The following is a 21,466-nucleotide window of genomic DNA, read 5'->3' on the forward strand; positions in this document are numbered from 1 at the left end:
AGCAATATCATGCAATTGATATTTTTAATCTCTACTTTCTCTATAAGAAAACTGAGAGTCCCCAAAAGGCTGAGTAACCCAGTGACCCTGCTAAGGAATGCTGGAGTTCTGACCTCAGAATCGTGTTCTCTCTACAGCAATCCCACAGCGACTGTGCTGTGCTTTGTAATCATCATCACCAACATTGAATGGACGCTTACTATGTGCTGGGCCGTGTGTTCAGCAACTGAGCATTGGTAATGCAATGTAATAAGGGTAATAAATGAGTTATGAACTCATTTGATCCTCATTGCAACCACAGGAGGCAAATGCTATTTTTATCCCCATTTTAAGGATGAGGGATTCTAAGGTCCAGATGGTTAAGGAACTGAAAATGTAGGTTGTATTATCATTCCCGTGTGGTGAGGCCAGCAGATCAGGACACAATTGTCATTTAAGAGATAGTTACTCATAGTTCCCAAGAGGCAGGGGCATGCCCCGCCCCGCCCCGCCCCGCCCCACCCCACCGGTTACACACAGAAGTACCAGCGTCAGTCAGGAGGAAGAGGGAGTCAGGGGAAGACGGGTGAGAGACTTGACTGTGGTTTGCGCAGGAAGGCAGGCTTAGGACTGGCTAATTTGGATAATTGCAGAGGGCTCTGGAATGTAGGGGCTGTCGCCAGCTGTCTGGCAATTAGGGCAGGGGGTAGTGGCCCAGAGGGTGAGAGCCTGATTGAGAAGGGAGTCGAAGGTATGAGCTCCGGATTGGTTGGTCTGCAGGTAAACGACACACTTGCAAGGTGAGCACTTTACTTACTGTGTCAGGGAATTGGCTAGCCCTAGGAGGGGCAGTCTCTCCCGGGTCCAGATGTCAAAACGTCAGCAACCCATGGTTCCCCCGGGTCACCCAGAACAGGACTGGAAACCTAGGGCCAATTGTTCCAGAGCCCTTGCTCCTAGCCCGTCTACAATGAGATTTCCTCTTTGCTGCAAATACTTGTGAATACAGCATGGGAAGAACTCAGGGGGAAGTTATGACAAACACCAATGTCTGATTGAGGTGAGCCCGGGCGAAGGTGGCAGGTGGGACCGGGCAGGAGCCAGGAAGGCTGTTTGGGGCTTTTCTTCAGCCAGACAAAGAGTCCCCAAGAGGGTGGTTATGAGCTGGCATCCCTGTTGATTCCATTGGCATTTCCATTTGGGAGAAAACCAGTGCCAGCTGATGAGCTTGACTCCCACCCCCATCTCAAAGAGCCCACCTTGGATCCAACAGTCCCCACTGCGTGGCTGGGCCACGTCCTGATTGTGTTCTGACGTGGGAGTGCCTCCACGTGCATCCAGATTATTGGGATAATACGCCTTATTTGGGTTAGGCAGCTGGAAGGGGAGGCACAGCCTGGATGGAAATAGCAACATCTGTTGGAACCTCCCAGGAGAAAAATTCTCCTTTTGTTGTATATTAAGTCATTAAAACACAAAAAAAGAAAAAGGGACATTAATTTCCCCACCATATGCAGACAATATTTTAATGCGAAGGTACCAAGGGAAGTGCCACCTGCCTTGGGCTAACAGTCTGTGGGAGGAGTGTCAGGCATGGGGTGGGGGGGAATGGAGGGGTGACCCTCCACAGGAGCCAATCTGTCCCCTGCAGGGAGGGTCCAAGGAGCCTGGACTGGCTCTGCTCAATCCCATATTCCGAGTTTCTTTCTGCTTCCCAGGCCTGAGCTTGGCTTTGAGCCCCGGGGACCACACTGGGGTCTCGGGCTTGTGCTTACATCCCTGTCCTAGATCTTTTTAGAGGCCACGGTTATTTCCCTGAACCTGGGTTCCCAGCCTCCTGGGTCACTGAGGTAGGGATTCCCCTACTAGCTGTCCAGCCTGATGCCATCCACCCCCTGCAGGACTTCTGTGAGTCGTCTGCTGGAAGGAGGACAGGTTTTGGGTCCAGCAGTCCTGCATTGGAAAGCCTGTTCCCGCCCCTTAACTGGCCATGTGACTTTGGATGGGACTTGGCATCTCAGGCCTCCATGTCCTCTTCTGTGAAATGGAGGCCAACGTGTAATACCTGGACCGTAGGGTCTAGAGTTGGTGCTAGAGCCTACACCTAAAACAGGGGGTTTCCATTGCTGGGGAGCCGGGTGGAGTGTGCAACTGTTCCCTCGCCTTCTGATGGATAATCGATGACGCTCCTTCTTCCTGCGCCATCGGGCTCACCTGGGATCACTGCGGGCAGAGTATGCAGCAGCGCCATCCAAGCTGGCTCACGAAGTGTCACCGTGTCACGTGACCCCTCGTTGCAGGGCCTTTTTGCCCCACTGCGTCTGATACCTGGCTTCAGGACGCCCCGGCATTCTGCACAGTGAGCGTGCCGCACACCCAAGTGAGCCACTGCCTATTTCTGTATCGAGGGAGCAAATTACCTGTGGGCTCTTGCTTTGGTTTCTGCCTTCCCCGACCTCCTGTGCGGACAGAGCATCCTTCCTGCTCCATCTCCTTAGGCACGAGGGCCCCATCTCTGCCCTCAGCTGGACATCTGCCCATTGGGTTTGGATGCCCAGAACAGCTTCCCCGGATAGTGCCTTTCCAGGCCAGGGCAGCCCTAGGCAAAGTCCGTTTGCATCTTGTGCATCTTGTGCATCTTGTGCACAGCCACTGCCTTTCGTGTGCCTGGGACGGCCCTCATGAGTGGGTCAGAACCAACATGCCGGGCCAGGGTTGGTGAGAATGCGGTAGGCTTCCAGCTTCCCCAGAGTAGGAGAGGGGCAATTGTGGTAGCAGCCCACCAGGACGCAAACTGAAGTCAGCACAAGACCCCCAGCTCTCCTGTGGGGAGCAGCTTCCCTGCAGAGACTTCAAAATCTTTTACCCCAATAATGACGTGGTTGGCCCACTGAGGAAATGGAAATTTCCACCTCTAAAATTCTCTGGACACTCTGGTGGTGTTTTGTGGATCAGATTCCTTGGCTTTTGACAAATTGAAGTTCATTCTAATGTTGTTTTCCAAGGCCCAGTCCAAAGCCCCCTTGATGGGCAGCCTCAGAATTGTGTAACACCATGGGCTTTGAGGGGGCCAGGTGTCAATTATTTTTGTTTGCTAGTAAGAAACTACAAACCCAATAAATGGTATATGAAATAAGTAAGAAATGTTTCTGCTTCATGAAACAAGGATCCAGGGGACGGCAATCCACTAATGTCATCAGAAACCCAGATTATTTCTACCCTCCTACTCTGCCATCCTTGGCATGGGGATTTGACCTCATGGCTACAAGACGGCTGCTGTGCCTCCAGGTATCATACCTGAACTCCAGACAGAAGAAAGGGCAAAATTTGAATGGCTGAATTTGCTCTAAGAGCTTCTGCCTGGTCCTTTTCGCTTACATGTTGATGGCCAAAACTGGTCACTTGGCCATTCTAGCTGCAAGGAAGTCTGACAAGATGAGTATTTTAGCTTTCTATTCTCTTTAGAAGAGGGAAAGCAAGTTGGGAATGGCTTTGGGCATCTGATCCTGTCTGGTTGCCAGAGACAGGCAGATCTGGCAACATCACTTAGAATGACCTTGCACAAAGTATTTAATTGAACTTCTGTTTATTCATTTGGAATATGAGGACGCCAACAGCACCTCCTTCCCAGGGTTGCCATGCCTGGAATACAGTACTTATTTAATACATGGCAAATATTATTATAATGGGAAAACAATATTTATGTAAAAGGCAGGCAGCAGGCCCAGTTAATGTATTTCTGGAAAATTACTGAACTATCCCAAATTACACAGAAATATATTCCAGAAATCCCTGTAGAGGTAGCTTAGAGTTCTATTTGAAGAGGCCTGAGGGGTGAGGGTGGAAACAGCTAACCTGCTTTCCTTCGCTGCCTGTAGGGGAACAGAGCTGGGAGGAAGCAGAGGGAGAGTGTGCCCAGCGGGCTCACGGCCACAGCCACGAGCCTGCCCGGCTCACGCGGGACTCGGAACCGGACCACAAGACGGGGTAACCCAGCCGCGTGCCCAGCCCATCCTTTTCCCCACCCCCACTCCCACTTCCTGGGATGCATTTTTTTGCTTCGAACAAACGAATGAAAGATGAAAGCTAGCTGGGGGCGGCCGGTCTGCCAGTGGAAAGATCTCTAAGCAGGAAGTAGCAGTTGAGCTGATCGCCCTTTGGAGGTGCGGGCTGCTGTGCGGGCTGCCCCGGCTTCTGAGGTCCCGTGAGGGTGAGAACCAGGGAATGAGAAGAGCAGGCCAGCAGAACTCCTGCGTAGGAGAGCCCTGGTCTTTGCTCCTCTGGCCCAGCGAGCCCCCAAGGGCTTAAGAGTGGGAGAGTGGATGGGGCCGACTGTTGGGACACCCAAGACCATTCTGGTTGGGGCTGGTCTCCTAGGAGCCTGGGCAGCCCCTGGTCCTGAGGAAGTGATGGGACGTGGCCTGGGGTCGTGTAGAGGCAGTACCCAAAGTCCATGAGGGCTGAGTGGGTAAGCTCAGTATCTGGGACATGGTAGGTGCTCCAGAAATCCAGGTTGGGGTGGGAGATGCCAGGTACCACTCCAGGAGACACAAGAAGCCACACTTGGGTTGGCTGGTCACCTGGCCTGACTCACTGTGATGAGTGGCTTCTGTCTTGCAACCTCCTAGCTGGCCCACCTCCTCCAATGTTCCTTTGCAGTAGGAAGGCCTGGGAGGGACTAGACAGAGCATCCTGACTGGTGAGGTCATTCACGCATATTGAGCATACATTAAGCACCATCTGTGTGCACGGCCCTGGACCAGACAAGGTCACCGCCCTTGGAGGCTGCCAAGTGTCTATATGCAGCTCTCGGTTTTCACTTAAAAATCTGCTGGTTTTCTTTCTTTTTTTTTTTTTTTTTAAGATTTTATTTATTTATTTGAGAGAGAATGAGATAGAGAGAGAGCATGAGAGGGGGGAGGGTCAGAGGGAGAAGCAGACTCCCCGCCGAGCAGGGAGCCCGATGCGGAACTCGATCCCAGGACCCTGGGATCATGACCTGAGCCGAAGGCAGTCGCTTAACCAACTGAGCCACCCAGGTGCCCAGAAATCTGCTGGTTTTCACCTCCAGCACATTCTTCTTAGAGATGACTCGTGGAGTTAGTCATTCAGAGAGACACAAAGGAAAAATTAAATTAGGAGTATTCGTGTCCTAATGGCAAACAGACACCAGGCAGCTGGCTGTCTTGGGGAATCACCGCCCCACGTGGGGTTGGATTTGAGAAAGTCAGAGGCTGTTGCCTGACATATGTGTCCTCCTTCTGGGACCTGTGGGCTAAGCTGTGATGAGGAATAACTGTCCATCGTTCCATCCTCCCCCTAGCAGCTCCCACCCACCCCCAGAGCCTGACCTATAACCAGATTTGACTCATTTATTTGATCTTCTCTTTAACCTCCAAGGTCATTCCTGCCTCAGGGCCTTTGCACTTGCTTTGCCCTCAGCCAGGGAATGGGTTCTCCCCCAGATCTTCACTAGGCCCTTTCTCAGGCTTTAGCGGTCAGCACAGACATCATGACGTCCTAATGAGAGTGGTCACTCAGTCTCTCTTTCTCCTGTTTTCTTCTTTACCAGCACTTACCTTGAAATGTCTCCTTCTTAACTGCTTACTTGTTTACTATCCTTCTCCCTTCACTAGGGGGCAGGTGCTGTGACCTCAGTATCTATGAAGGAACGCTGCACACAGTAGTGCTAAGTAAACATTTTTTTTAAGATTTTATTTATTTATTTGAGAGAGAGAGCAAGCACAGAGGAAGAGGGAGAAGTAGACCCCCGTGGAGCAGGGAGCCCGATGCGGGGCTCCATCCCAGGACCCTGGGATCATGACCTGAGCCAAAGGCAGATGCTTAACCAACTGAGCCATCCAGCCTTCCTGTGCTCAGTAAACATAATTGGGCAAATGAAAGGACCGCATTTGGCAGATGACATAATGGAGGGCCAGAGGCTAACAGAGTTGTCAACATTCACAAAGTGGGTCAGTGCCAGGATTCAAATCCAGGTCTTGAGTCTCCACGCCTTGAGCTCCCTCCATCTAGACCTGCTCTCTCGTAGAGAGACGTTACCCCATCAGACCGCCGGGTAGCATTGCGCTCTGATGGGGTAACGGTGAGATGGTGCTCCACACTGGGTCCTGGGGTCTGCCCATGGGATTAATTCCCATATCTCACTTTCCAACCCCATCCCTTTCCCTCCCAAATAAATCACTTGTCCTCAAATTCTTATCTCTGAGTCACCTTCTAGAAGCCCCAACCCAAGACACAGGGAATGTCAGAGCTCTACCGTGTGGGCTGGCCTCCCCTCTGAGCATCACCGCTACCCTGGGTTACCTATGGCCTCTGCACAGAGCATGTCTGGGGACAGCGCATCCAGCCCCAGGGACCTGCTTCTTCTATGGGTCTCAAGCCTCCCAGGAAACTCACCTCCTCCGTCCTGGGTGGAAAAATGCCTCCTGAATCCAGGCTGGTGTCAGCACTCAAGGCCTGGGGATCCCAAGGGCATTCCAGACCCTTCCCTCTCACCTCCTGCTCCCAACATGCTGCTGAGAGTTCCCACCAGGGCTTTCTCAAATCTGCCCTCCAGCCCCACTCTGCACCTGGCACAAATACAGTCTCCCCACAATGGATTCGGTTTCAAATGTATGGAGATGCTGTGATAAATCACTTGCAAATTGTTTTTTAAATGCACCTGAGTTAATTCAAGTTGCTGTTTGTCCTCTACTGGTGTCTCCAGCTGCAGACGCTCAGAGCACCACCACCATCCTTGGCTATGTGGATTTTTCTGACGTGACAAAGGGGTTCTACCACTGCTTGAGGTTGGGACCCCCTAGTGGCACACAGACCATTAACCCAGGGTAGCAATGTGGTCACGGCTGTGGGCAGCGCTGGGTCGGGAAGGGAATTGGGAGGTGGGGGACGTCCAGGTTTTCCAACACAGCTGAGACTCTAGACGGGGTTGAGTTTTGTTCTGAAGATGAGGTCACTGAGGCCTTGGTGGCACTGCATTGGCTGTGCCTGTATTAGGACTTCCCCCGTCCTGGTTGTTGGCTTTTCTGCTCTTGATCTGGGGAGCTGCACATCTGGAACCCCCAACAGGGATGCCATCCTACAGTGGAGCAGGTTATAGACACACGGTCCTGGAAGGCTCCATGCACAGGGAGGGTTTCGTCCTGTCTTCCTGCTATTTTGATGCTTGTTCATTTGCTTGTCTGTGTCCCCCCGGCCCCCAACCAAGCGCCCCATGAGAGCTGAGACTGCATCACCCCCGTACTGAGTGCCTAGCTGAGCCCAGGCCATGAACACTGCCACAGAACCATTGCACGAGCCACACGTGTGATCGAAATTCTCCATTAGCCACACTGAAACAACAAATGCAACAGAGAAGATAAACTTTAATACTATATTTTATTTAATCCCAAATACCCGAAATGTTTGTCATTCCAGCGTAGGATCAATATAAATAAATATCAATTTATTAATGAAATGTTTTACACTGACCGCATATCTCAATTCAGACCCCTAAATTTTCACCAGAAATACCTGATCTGTATTTAGACTTCATAAAACTTGCCGTTGAAAAAGCAGATTCAAACGTCCCAAGTTGTTCCAAACATCCTTGAGAGTTTTCCAAGAACCGTGTCAAGCATCTACTTTAAAATGTAAATGAATGGAAAACAAACGAAATATTTAAATGAAAAGTTCAGCTCCTTGGTCACGCCAGCACATTTCAAGTGCCCGGTAACTGCAGGGGACCACTGACCACCGTACTGGACAGCTCAGATAGAGGACATTCCACTGGGCAGAGACTTCTGTTGAATGGAACAGATCCCAGCCTTTGTGTGCTTTGGGCAGAGGCACTTATGAACAATGAATTAGGACCCGTCTGGACACTGCCTCGGACCCTTCCCTTACCCCTGCGGGGCTTGGGGTGGAGGCATACGCTCCACGTGGCCCCCAAAGGCACCCCCCACTCCTGAAACTTGTAATACCTTTGCAAAAACCCAAACACGGTTCTGCAAACAATGTGGGCCAAGAAGCCCAGAATGAGAAGGCAGATTGATTCAATATTCCCCCTAGACCTTTGTCTTCGAGATGGGGACTTGAAACCAAAAAATTTCAATAAGCTTTTCAGAGACAAATGCTTCCAAGAACATGTGGAAAAGCGAAGTCTGAGACAAGCAAATCTTTAAGCATTTCCCGGGCGGGGCCCATCGAGTTCATTTTTGGTGACACTTAAGGGCGGCAAGGGGCTGTCAGCGCATTAAGCCGGCCACAAGCTGCCACTTTAATTTACTTTCCGCAATTCCAGGGCCTTTGTCTCCTTGTGCGGATCTCCTCTTAGCCTCCAACAAATAAATAATTCATCCCCAAAGTGGCACACTTGCTGGTATTGCTTAGATTAAAATACCTAAAATATGTATTTAATTTGGATTTTGGTGGGGCCATTATCAGCCTCAGATGGCACTGAAACGAAAATAAAATCTGGAGCTCTTATGAGATAACCCACAAGTCAACTCCGGACGTTCTCTGCAACTGGACTCTTCTCACTGTGGTCTCTCCTAATGACCGGTCTGCAGACGGCGAGTGGCAGTATTTTTATAGTTGAGGCTGGTCTCTGGCCGAGGCCGCCTAATTACCAGTTGGAGTGCGTGTCGCACCTGCTTCCTGGGCTAGCAGAACAGAGGAAATGTGCTATGTAATATTTATGGTTCCTGTAAAATTCGCGGAATAATTTGTGGTGCTTGGCATTTGGTATTGTTTTCAAAAGAGGCTCCCCGTCTCGGCAGAGACGCACCCTCCCTGCCACCTTCCCTGGGGTCAGGCGCACACGCCCGGGGACGGTCCCCTCCTCAGAGTCGTGCACCAGGCTCTCCCGGCTGGCCCTGGCCTGGGAATTTGGGTCAGTGGTAGGATTCAAACCCCATTTAAGGATGCTCAGAAACGTATTAGCGTTGCGCAAGTTCATGCGGAGTCCTCACTCCTGTCCTGTGCTGGCCTGGTAGAAGCCAGATGAAACCAGGGAGGAGGGGAGGGGTACCCCAGGAGACCCAAGGTTCTGCCCACCTTCCTCCCTCTCTCCTGCCCTCCCTCCTTTCCTTGCTGTAACATGTAATAAGCACCGAATATGTGCCAGACACCCATAAAGATGCCAAATACCGTGGACAATGGAGCCATGTCCTTGCCCTCAGGAAGCGCACGGCCTAGGGGACGACAGGAACCATCCTCAGGAATTGCATGTGTACTTTCACGATGGTGCCAAGTGCTACAGAGGAGCATCCAAATCATCCTGTTTCTCGAACAGCTCAAAGTCCAGGGAGGCACCGGCTTTGGTCCTCACCGGCCTGATATCCTCGTGGGTGCAGGGTGAGGACTCTGGACTTGGGGCATTCTGGCATGGCGACACCAAGCCTGTAGACATCCATGTCATTTGTGCATTCATTCATTCCCTCCACCCACAAGCGTTTGCTGGGGCGGGCCCTGTGCTGGGTGCTGGGCAGGCAGATGTGTTCACAGGTGACTCTAACTTGCCAAGAAGACGCCAGTGACAGAGGTGAGCTGTGGAGGGTGAGACCTTGCTCTCGGGGAGGAGGAGGGGGTCAGTGTGTACAAATTGAAGGCCACCCAAATGAGGACAAGCCAATGCTCTTTATCCAGAACCTCTGACAGCAGGTAAGCCACTGTCATTTGTATTTGGCAGAGACCCAAAGGCGGGCCGCCGGTGGGCCACAGGGGAGGCTCAGACATGCCCGGACCAGGGCGGGCCTGAGGAAGTTGGAGGCAGGCTCACTAAAAGTGGGACATCCTGTGTGATTGGTTAAGGGAGCATGTTTGGTTTTCTCTGACTTGTCCTAAATTGGAAGCAGGAAGAAAGACTAGAGAAGCTGCTGGTCGATAAAGTCCTGACCATCTGGGGCTGGATGCAGCGGGTTGTGGATTCAAGTTCTATCTCCATATATGGTCTGGCCTGTGGTTGGCATTTTAGTCTCTCATCCTGAGTGCCCCTGCTCTGTGCCATCCTTAGGACGAGCTCTTCTTTCCACGTCCTCAGTCTTGTCAGGAAAGCATCACAGATGTGGATACATGAGCTGAGCCTGGAAGGGAGAGGAGAGATGAGTCGTCCTGGGGAAGGGCACTCAGGGCGGAGGAAGCAGCATCGAGAAGGAGCACAGGACCCAGGGACTAGGGAGCACCTGGGAGCAGGAGAGGCAGGGAGATGGGATGAGGACAGAGTGAGCAAGCACTGGGTCATCCGGAATCTGGATGTTAGGGAGCAATAGGGAGCCACCCAGGGGCTTTGAGCAAGAGCAGGCCACGATCTGAAGTAGGTGCTAGAAAGCCAGATGTGACAGCAGGGGGACAATGCACCATTGCGGGCTTGAGGGTTGAGGGGGGTGGCGGTGCTCAAGAGGAGATGGGACCTGTCCAGCCAGGAGACGAGGAGCCTGAGCCGTATCAGGGACAGTCAGCGGAGGCAGGATGGACAGGGAGCCATTCCCGTGGGGGATCCTGGGTGCGGAGGTGACCCGGAGCAGTTCCTGGGTTCCACGCAACAGCCTGGGTGTCCCTAGGATCAACTCTCAAGATGTGTGTTACCATATTCTCCAGCTTCTCCCCATCAACGTTTACGACAACATTTCTCATATTTAGTTGACAGTAAGCTCCCAAAACTCATTTGGCTGAATGCAAAATGCAGGTGGGGCCAGCAGACCGGTTGGGATGTCTCTTAATGGAAATACAGTCTAGCAGCTCACTGGCTTGCACAAATCACCAAGGAGGCCATAGCCAATCCCTGAGCATCTCCAATTTAGTATTATGAATGAACAAACGAATGAATGAATGAGGGAGGGAGTGAATGAATGAATGATATAACAAAACTCCTTCATCCAACCGGTGTGCCGCCTTGCAAAGCAGGAAGCCAGCTTCCTCAATGACTAGGATGTAATTTAGTTCCTGATGAGCCCTTGAGAGTGTATCATAATTAGGGAGCTCTGTAGCAGACCAACCTGTCGGCCGAACAAACCACTTCTTTGTTGAGTTGAGCTAGGATGGTGATTTACCGAAGTGAAAACTAATGAGATTCCACAGTCAGCTTTTATGTGCAGCCATATAATACCGGTGTAATTAGACGTGTGCATCCATAAATTGGACACAAAGCTGCAGAGCAGGCTTTTGGTATTGGTAGCAAATGCAAAAAAAAATAAATAACAAAGCCATAAAGGACACACGGTGCCCACTGTGTGCGTGTGAAAGCAAGCCTCCATGGTGGGGTGTGTGTTTCCACAAACTTGGTGATCTGGGGTCTCTTTTGTGATTCTGCAATCTTGCCCTTTCTTGCCAAACTCAGGCAGTGTCCCGATCTTGGTGGCCTCCCCGCGTCTCGACCGCAAATGTCGGTGAAGGCTTTGGACTGGCCGCGGGCATTTCTTGTACTTTGTGTGGCTTCCAGCCATGCTGTTGGTTAATCACGGAGCTTAAAATGCGATCAGACAAGATCTGACTTTAGCCTTTCTAAGCTGGCAATTTTGCAGAAGGCCCCCGGAATGACATTCATTACATTAATTGTCAAACCCTTTAACTACTGGATCTACCTGCAAGCAGAGAGAGGCTGCTGGCAGGCTTACAATCCTGCTCCCTCCTCCGAGCCATTCCTTCACCTGTAAATGAGGGCTTTGGTCCAGGTACCGCCTGGTAAGACCCCCCTACAATTCAAAAACCCTAATTACGCCCTAGGACATGACTTCTGTAGTTGTCTTAGGCCTACGTTGTATGAACCAGTCTGGAATTTGGTGAAAAGGTCGAGAAATAGACACCCAGGACTTTTTGGCCGCTTTGTGCTCAAATGACTCTGGGGAGACACCCTTGTAATATTCATTTGCAGAGTCAGGTTGATTCAGCCTGGCCCTTGAGTAGTCGCTTTGCAACCCTGGAGGGAGAACCCGTTTGGGGGGATGAGCTGGGATTTTGGGGGGTAGCCTTCTGTGCAAAACTCCCAGTGATTTTGTAGCTGATCCTATTGTGTCGGCTGCCCTCTGGGGAGGCTTTGCGGGTGTGTTTTTGGGGGGAGGATCCAGGCTGTGGAAGGCCCCTGAGGAGACAAGCTGTAACCTCACCAGCTGGGGCGGATTCTGTTGGACAGATAGAAAGAGACAAGGCATTCTGTGTTTTCACCTGGGTGGCTACGACGTGTATATATGTGCAAGAATACATTGAGCCCTTGGAATGTCCCGCCTGATAAGTGTCTTTGTTTACCTGGAGGCCTTGGGCCATGGCAGACAGTCTAACTATATGATTTAGGGTGGGGGCCTTGGGTCACACAGGGTCAGCTTGACCTCCAGAGGGGCTAGAGACCGAGCTTGGCCACATGGGGAGTCAACCATGGATCCCCAGTAAAGACTCTAGACACCAAGGCTGCATGGCTTGCCTGCTTGGCCGTGCCCTATGCATATTGTCACGTGTGCCTGGGGGACATTAGCACAGCCCTTGACTCCACCGGTGGGCAACAACTGGACATTTCCATGGAAATTTCCGTGGAATTCCATGTTTGGATCTTGTCTACACCCTCTCCCATGAGCCTCTTCCCTACACTGACTTTAATCTCTATTCCTTCACAGTCATAAACCCTGACCCTGTGTGTAACAGCTCTTGGCGAATTCTCTGAGTCCTTTTAGTGAATGATCGAACCAGTGGTCTTGGGGACCACTGGGGTCAGAAGGGAGGGTGGTGGTCTTGTGGACTGTTCCCCTAACTTTGAAAGTGGCCAGCCCCACAGTTGGATTTTCCACCATGTGCAAAATATACCCTCAAAATACACCCTCAGTCCAGCTCACGTTGGCCACCCACACCTGGAGCACAGGAGGGAGGACCAGGGAGGAGTCCCTCGAGGCCCTTTCTGGAAGCTACTCCTCTTCAGAAGAATAGGTCACTACCATCTGGGTCCCCTTGCAGAAACCCCCACTTCCCTGTTTTGGTGCCAGCAAGCAAACAGACACACTTCTGATCTACAGAGTTACGGACCTTCCTTGGGACGCGGCCTCTATCTCCTCCCCAGTCACGTGTCCCGGGAGGGAAGCAAGCGTTTCCAAGAACCTGCCACCCATGTGAGGTCCGTTTCTTTAGATCCCATTGGACACTCATCCTCTGGTACCCACAGAATCTGAAAAAGCAAATGAGTTCTGGAGATAATTTATTAGAACAGTAGATAGCAAACAATTATGTGTATCTGTTGGTTTGTTTTCCACATCTGGTCACCAGGCCAAAGAAACATAATTAATTTTTTGGTTCCAAAGAGACAATTCCACCAATGATACACATCTTTAATTAGCCCAGCTCAACAATTGTGCTCCAGCACTTTATTTCGGGGAGCTCCACCCTGACAGTTAATGGAAGACGGTGCCAGGCTCCAGGGTAAGAATAAAAGTGATTGCATGGCCTGAGATGAAGGTGGTTGCTTACACAAGATAAGCCCTGGGTTTCATTCTAGAAGTGATCTAATCAGCTGCGCATCTAAGAGAGAAATGCAAATGGGCGAAGAGCAGTGTAGAATCCATTAGGAAAAGAGGGGGAAGGTAAAGTGGTTTAGGGACTGTCTTTAGTAAATCTCTTGAAGGTAATATTTTGTAAATGGTGGAAAATCCAGTACAAACTAGCTTGAGCATACAGAACTCTTTGTCATCTTAGAAAACTAAAGAGTCCATGGGGTGCCTGACTGGCTCAGCCAGGTAGGCGTCCTGCTCTTGGCTTTGGCTCAGGTCACGATCTCAGGGTCATGGGATCGAGCCCTGCCTCTGGCTCTGTGCTCAGCCAGGAGTCTGCTCCCCCACCCCAAGGAGTCCCCCTGCCCCAGCTCACACTCTCTAAATAAATAAATAAATAAATAAATAAATAAATAATCTTTAAAAATATAATAAATAAAGAGTCCTGTAGGAGGGCTCTCCGAGCAGACTCGGACCCAGTTTCTCTGCTGTTCTCTCATCTCCCTCCCTCTGTTTGTTGGCTTCTTCCTCACACTGGTTTCCCTCATGGTCACAAGAGGGCTGCCAGGAGACACGCAGCTGCAGGCTTCCTCCTTCTCATGGTAGGGGGGTGAGGAGGGGAGGGTGAGCAGGAGAATAGCCTCCCACAGCCATCAAAGAGTCCCAGAGCAGCTTGGCTCTGAATGGACCAACCTGGTCGGGGCCTGATTTGCTTTGGTGGATGACCCACATATGTACCAAATTACCTATACTTAAGGAACCACACAAAGAGAAGCTGAGTGTGGTTAGAAAGGAGGGATGTGTTGATACCAACAGCATGTAGGAACACCAAACGATAGGATAATTTGAGGGGAACGTACTAGAGACGTGTCAGAGGTGTGAGCAGGGGAGAGGAAAACCACGAGGCTGAGGCAGTGCCCTGGGCTCCATGACTGGGGTGGGTGGTGGGGGGCAAGGAACAGGCATAGCCACTGAGACTGGCATCAGAGGGGCCCGAGGAGAGAGAGCCATGTAATAGGACCTGTGGCCCTTGTCAGATGAAACAGCCAGCTGGTGGTGATGAAGATGGTCTCTGATGAGAGACAGCTGAGAAACAAATACCCAGACCACTCTCTTCCCTCACTTTATCCCCTACTGGGCTCCCCATTGCCAAACCTAACCAGAAGGCAGACAGCAGAGAGCCACAGGGTATGGCTGGCACAGGGCAGCCCTGGGAAGAGAGCAGCTTGGAGAAGCATAGAGGAGGGTCCAGAGGGGAGGAGAGGGAATCCTGCACACGAGCAGCATGGCCCCGGGTGTGGGGTGGTGACATAGTTCCTGGCTCCCTCTCCGTACAGGACTGGGCAGGGGGCATTAACAAGGGGTCAGACCAGGTTCCCCAGCGAGCCTGTTGGTCCTGATGGGTGAGACCTGTCGGACCAATAGGAGAAGTTTGCTTGCATAATCAAAAAGTTGCAGTGTAAAATATGAAGAGTCAGACAGATCAGTAAGAGACTGCTGAACTGTTTTTCCAAAGTGGTTGTAGCATTTTATGCTCGGGCTGACAACGTATGAGAAAGTTCTAGTTGCTCCAGATCCTTGTCAACATTTGGTGTTGTCAGTCTTAAATTTTAGCCCCTCAAGTGGATGTAGAGTAGCATCTCACTGTGGTTGTAGTTTGCAATTCCCCGGCAAGTAATGCGATATTGACTGTTTTTTAACGTGCTTGTTGGCTATTCATGCATTTGCTTTTGTGAAGGGTCTGTTCAAATCTCTTGTCCACTCCTATGCTTTTGAAGTGTGCCTTCTACATAAACAAACAAACAAAGTCTGAGTGTCACTTTCCCAGCTTCCCTTGCAACTAGGCTGCAGTCATGAAATCCAGGCTTGCCCAATTCGATGCACCCAGCCCCATCTGTACATTGTGAGCTGGTGACTGGAATGAGTCGGGCCAGTAGAGTCCATTTTGGCTTTAGTGGCTGTCATGGTTCCAGTGGCCACACACGTTGGTCAGTGACCTGTATCGGTGTCAAAGTGAAGTCCCACCCACTGGATTTTTTAGGGCTCAGTGGCAGGGGCCTCACCAGGCCAGGCCTGTGGCTGGCTCTGAACCAACCTCCCCCCAAATCCTGCCTGTGATCCTGGAGCCACTCAACCTCCTTTTAGTGACGTCCTTTCCTGCACAGCTTTGAGCGTGGTAGGTTGGTGTGTTGATTTCTGGTTGTGTGGGGGAATGTCCAAGATTGTGACTTTCTCGGTCGGAATGAGAACCCCTGAATTAGCATGCTGCTCATCGCTGCAGCCATTACAGGCTTGGCTTGCTTTCAACTTCTTTGCCAAAGGGCTTGACAATAAAAGACACTGTTGAAAATGAAATCTTATAATTGCCTTTTTTAAGGAGGGCTGTATTCCAAGGCCTGGATCTCCGCCCGCATTTGCATTTGGATTTGGGGAACCAGTACAGTATGATAAGTATTTATTTTTAATAATCTGATAGCATGCAAATACATTTCCCATTCCCAACTTCATTCCCATCACTAACCTTTGTGTCCCTGACAAAAATAAGAACAAGCAAACAAAGACTCGACAACTAAATATGCAGCTGTGGTTTTCTCCATCACTGTTCTTCGGGAATTGCTAGAAGTTTCAAAGTTACAGACTCGGCACCCTGCCTTAAGTACGTTTTGGGATAGCACTTCCCAGGGGTGGGTCTGGGTTTTGCAGGATCTGAGGCTTGTATGACGTGGGGGGATGCTCTTTAAGAAGAGAATTCACAGCTACCACGAAAGCATTAGAAGCAGGTGTTGGAACTGGCCCTTGCAAGGGAGGAGCTTGAAATCTGAATTTCAAGCTTGAAATCTGAATTTCATTAGCTTCATGGTAGGTCTATTTCTCGCTCCCGCTGCCATTCTTCAAACAGCAACAAATTCTAGAGCTGTTTGCTTCCTCCTGTGTCACTGGTCTACCAGTAGGTTAAATTGCCACCAGAGCTCTGGGCTTCCTCCACTTGGGTCGGATCCCCAAACAATCAGGGGTTGTGAAGGCCTGGTGAACCAGGGGACAGAGATTTCCACGCTCTGTGATCAGGGGCAAGTACAAGATGCACACTTGTGCAAGTGGCATGGAGTAACTCCTGCTCATTCTCAGCCAAGACACTGCCCTCCCACCCTCCCTGGTCATGGCTCCACCTAGGGGAACAGGGCTCAGGCAGGTCCTCTCTTAGACTCCTATGTGGTCACCTCTCGGTTTCAGAACACGTTTTGCCTGTGCAGATAGATGTCCTCCAGCTGTCTCGCCGCCTTGGATGACATGTCACTCTCCACTTTGCTTATGTTCCACACAGCACAGGCCTGGCCTATATGATGCGAGGAGGCAGGAGCTTTACTGAGGACCCTGCCAAACACTGCAGACAGGGCAAGTAGCTGAATGTATGCGCTACATCCTCACGGCCACCATGAGAGCAGTGGATGGAACCTCACCACGTGACCGCATGACTCACTCCAAGACTTAACACTAAGGAAGACAGAGCCAGAAAAAGATTTATAGTATGATCTTACATTCAAGACTGTGTGTGTTTAGCCATAGATACAGCTACCGTGAGGATGACTCCATGTCCCAAAGATGGCTCAACCTCATCTCCTATCCCACCAGCTCTTGGGCAGTGTGACCTTGCCACCCCCCTGCCAAGGTCTGGGAAGATCTAATTCTCCTGCCCTTGAACCTGGGCTGGCCTTATGACTCACCCTTAACCGACAGAATGGAGAAGGAAGGGATGCCCGTGACTTTGAGACTCTTGAAACTCTTCCTCTCCAGATGGTTCCTCTTGGGACCCTCCTTGTGTGAATTAGCGGCCATGCTGTGAGGAAGCCCAGGCTACACACAAGGTCATGTTTAGGTGTCCTGGGCAACAGTTCCAGTTGGGCCCAGCCTTCAAGACATCCCAGTTCAGACAGCAGATGTGTGAGTGGAAACCTCTAGATGATTCCAGTCACCTGTTGCTGTTTGCATCTTCCCCACTGAGGCCCCACACATGTGGAACAAAAAATGTGCCCTGCATGGGGCATCTTGGGGGCTCAGTCCGTTGAGTGTCCGACTCTTGGTTTCGGCTCAATTCATGATCTCAGGGTCGTGGGATCGAGCCCCACGTCAGACGCTGTGCTCGGCACGGAGTCTGCTTGTCCCTCTCCCTCTGCTCCTCCCCCTCCATGATCTCTCTCTCTCTCTCCCTCCCTCTCTCTCCCAAATAAACAAACAAAATCTTAAAAAAAAAAAAAAAAAGAATGTGCCATGCCTGAATTCCAGACCCACAGACACCATGAGCTTACTAAAATACATGTGTTTCTAGCTTAGGATAGTTTGTTAGGCAGCAATAGATAATGAGATATATGGTGATATGCTTGTTCAAGATAACATGAGTAGAGAAGGGATGGGTTGAGATGTTTACCAGGCTGTTAACATTGGTCAGAGATGAGGGAAGACAGAAGAGGGAAGGAATGGGGGAGAGAGAGAAGATAAGCAAAAGTTTCCATGATTTAATATGCTTGTATATGATCCCATTTATGAACCTCTGTGTGTCGATGTGTAAATGTGTAGAGATTCATGAAAAGATGGTCTCCAAAATGTGATAGTGATAGAATTTAGGTGAGTTCTCTTCCTTCTAATTGTCTATGTTGTTGCAATTTCCTTGACAATTATCAGGCATTTGTATATAATCAGAAAGCAGAACAAGTTTTTTTTTACTAAAATATATATATAATATATATAATATACATATTATATATATATTTTAAGCTATCCTGGCTGGGTAAAGTGCCATACTGCCGTGAGTCAGTCATCCCCAAGCCCATGGCTAGGTGGGACCTCTCAGGTATTGACCATTTCTTGGGCCAGGGCCCCCGGCCTGGTCTAGTGGGGCTCTGCAGTGCCCTCCAGGGATGTGGCCTTCTGGGGTGGCCTCCACCCCCTCCCCTACACAGCCCTGCCCTTCCCGGGATCCTCTGTGAGTCCCAACATTGGCCTGACCAGCCAGCATCCTGTTAGGTGTGGCAACCATCCACATGACCCTCACCCTCCAACAGGACCTGCTTTTCCTTCCACAAAGAGTAGAAGCAGCCAGAGGAGGCAGGGGTTGAAGGCCTGTCTCTGCGTCCACACCTGCTCCTGGATTTTTTAAACACCTTTATTTGTATTTATTTATATTTATTATTTTTTTTTTCCGTTAAAGATTTTATTTATTTATTTGACAGAGAGAGACACAGCGAGAGAGGGAACACAAGCAGGGGGAGCGGGAGAGGAAGAAGCAGGCTTCCCACCGAGTGGGGAGCCCGATCCAAGGCTTGATCCCAGGACCCTGGGATCATGACCTGAGCCGAAGGCAGACGCCCAATGACTGAGCCACCCAGGTGCCCCACCTCAAGCTACTTTTAAGTGAAAGCTCCCCATGGTTCCACCAAGCAGAGGTCATCATGGCTAGAGAACCTGGGACACAATTATCATATGGTTTTGTACTTGGATTTTTTTTTAAAGATTTTATTTATTTATATATTTGAGAGAGAGAGCACAGGAGAGAGAGAGCACAAGCAGGGGGAGCAGCAGAGGGAGAGGGAGAAGCAGACTCCCCTCTGATCAGGGAGCCCGACGCAGAGCTGGATCCCAGGACCCCGAGATCATGACCGGAGCTGAAGGCAGGCACTTAACGACTGAGCCACCCAGGTGCCCCTAAGATTTTATTTTTAAGTAATCTCTACACCTAGCGTGGGGCTTGAGCTCACAACCACAGGAGTTGCATGCTCTACTGACTGAGCCAGCCAGATGCCCCTATCCTGATTTTTATTTTTTTTAATTTAAATTTAAATTTTTAAATTTTTGAAAGTTTTTTTTTTTTAAAGATTTTATTTATTTATTTGAGAGAGAGAGAGAGAGAAACAGCATGAGAGGGGGGAGGGTCAGAGGGAGAAGCAGACTCCCCGCCGAGCAGGGAGCCCGATGTGGGACTCGATCCAGGGACTCCAGGATCATGACCTGAGCCGAAGGCAGTCGCTTAACGACTGAGCCACCCAAGCGCCCCGACAGATCTTTTTTTTAAGATTTTATTTATTTATATAAGAGAGAGAGTGCATGAGTGAGAGCATGAGTGGGGGAGGGGGGAAGGCAGAGGGAGAGGGAGAAGCAGGCTTCCCGCGGAGCAGGGAGCCCGATGTGGGACTCGATCCCAGGACCCTGGGATCATGACCTGAGCCGAAGGCAGACGCTTAACGACTGAGCCACCCAGGCACCCTGTATTTATTTATATTTATTATTTATTTTTTAAACAGCTATAACTCACACACTTTGTAGCACACACACTTAAGGTGGACAAGTCAATGATTTCTAGTATATTATATTAAATATTTTTAATTATAAAATACAGGGCGCCTGGGTGGCTCAGTTGGTTGGGCGACTGCCTTCGGCTCAGGTCGTGATCCCGGAGTCCTGGGATCGAGTCCCGCATCGGACTCCCTGCTCAGCAGGGAGTCTGCTTCTCCCTCTGACCCTCCCCCCTCTCATGCTGTCTCTCTCTCTCTCAAATAAATAAATAAATAAATAAATAAAATCTTTATAAAAAAATAATAAATAAATTATAAAATACATAAAGAAAATATAGAATTTGCCGTTTTAACCATTTGTAGATGTATCATTCAGTGGCACCAAGTACATTCACAATGTTGTGTAACCATCACCACCATTTATTTCCAAAACTTTTTCCTCACCCCAGACAGGAACTTTGTACCCATCAACCAATAACTCCCCATTTCCCTCCATCCCCCAGCCCCTGGTAACCTCGAAGCTACTTCCCGTCTCTACGAACTTGCCCATTCCAGATATTTCACATGAGCGGAATCATAGGGTATGTGGTCTCGTGCGTCTGGCTCCTTTTGCTTTGGTGTAATAATGTCTTCAAGGTTCACTGATGCTGTAGCTCCGGTCAGCACTCCATTTCTGTGGCCGAATCACGTCCGGTTGCCTGGATGTACTCCCGTGTGTTACCCATCCACCCACTGGTGGACACTTGAGTTGTGCCATCTCTTCTGCGCCTGGCTTTTTCGAGTCCCAGGAGTGTGTTTCTCCTTTCAGATAACAGCACACGTTTACCTTGATCAGGACTCAAACTCTGTCCTGGGGACATTTCAGGTCGGGGTCGGGGTGGGGGGAGGGTGAGGAGGAAGAGCTGTGGATAGAGGTGGTGATCACGGGCTGCTGGCCCCCACCTGTCCGTGTGACCCCCGGTAGCAGCCCGTGGCTGACACAGAGTCTGGGTCCTTCCCTACACTTCAACCTGAGCTCATTCCTCTATCTGTCTGGAGCTCAGTTTCCTCATAAATACGTCCCCGTGGGCTGCTGGAGTGGGCTGGGCAGATAGAGCACTTAGCCCAGTGCTGGGTCCGTGATGAGCACACAATGCACAGCAACTGTGACCGCTAGGCCATCCTGCAGCTGGTCCCTTCCACCATCTGCGTCCCTCTGCCTGTGGCTTTCCTGGCAGCCAGAGCCCACTCTGATGGTGCCCATGGTACAGTGGACGAGCAGGAAGTCAAGCCGGATATCCGCTTGTCCAACAGCCGTCCGCCAACCGTGTGCAAACACCAGCTCTCTCGCACTTGGATGGGGTTATCCGGGTGCGTGTTCCCAGAGTCCCCAGCGGGGTAGGCTGGCTTGGCATCACACCCTCTGGGGGCTGCCTTCTCTTCCCGGCCTCACTTACCCCTCTCTTCTACTGGTTTTCCCTGGGCTTCCTGAATAAACCACATGCACTGACATCCTTGTCTCAGGGTCTGCCTCTAGGCAGAATTCAGAGTAAGACCCTTGTCCTACTAGTAGGACGAGGATGAGGAGGAGAGGGGAGCAACTGCAGCAGTAGGGGTAACAGTAAATAGGGTCCTATCTCAAACTCCACCTCCTCCAGGAAGCCTCCCCGGGCTGCACCCACCCCAGGGGCCACCCTCTCCTACAAAGTTCCAGCACTTGTGGCTCTAGCCTTCATTTCCCTCTTCCGCATGTCTGCC

This window comes from Mirounga leonina, unplaced genomic scaffold (genome assembly GCF_011800145.1).
Source record: "Mirounga leonina isolate KUSES-001 unplaced genomic scaffold, KU_Mleo_1.0 Mir_454, whole genome shotgun sequence".
NCBI lineage: Eukaryota > Metazoa > Chordata > Mammalia > Carnivora > Phocidae > Mirounga > Mirounga leonina.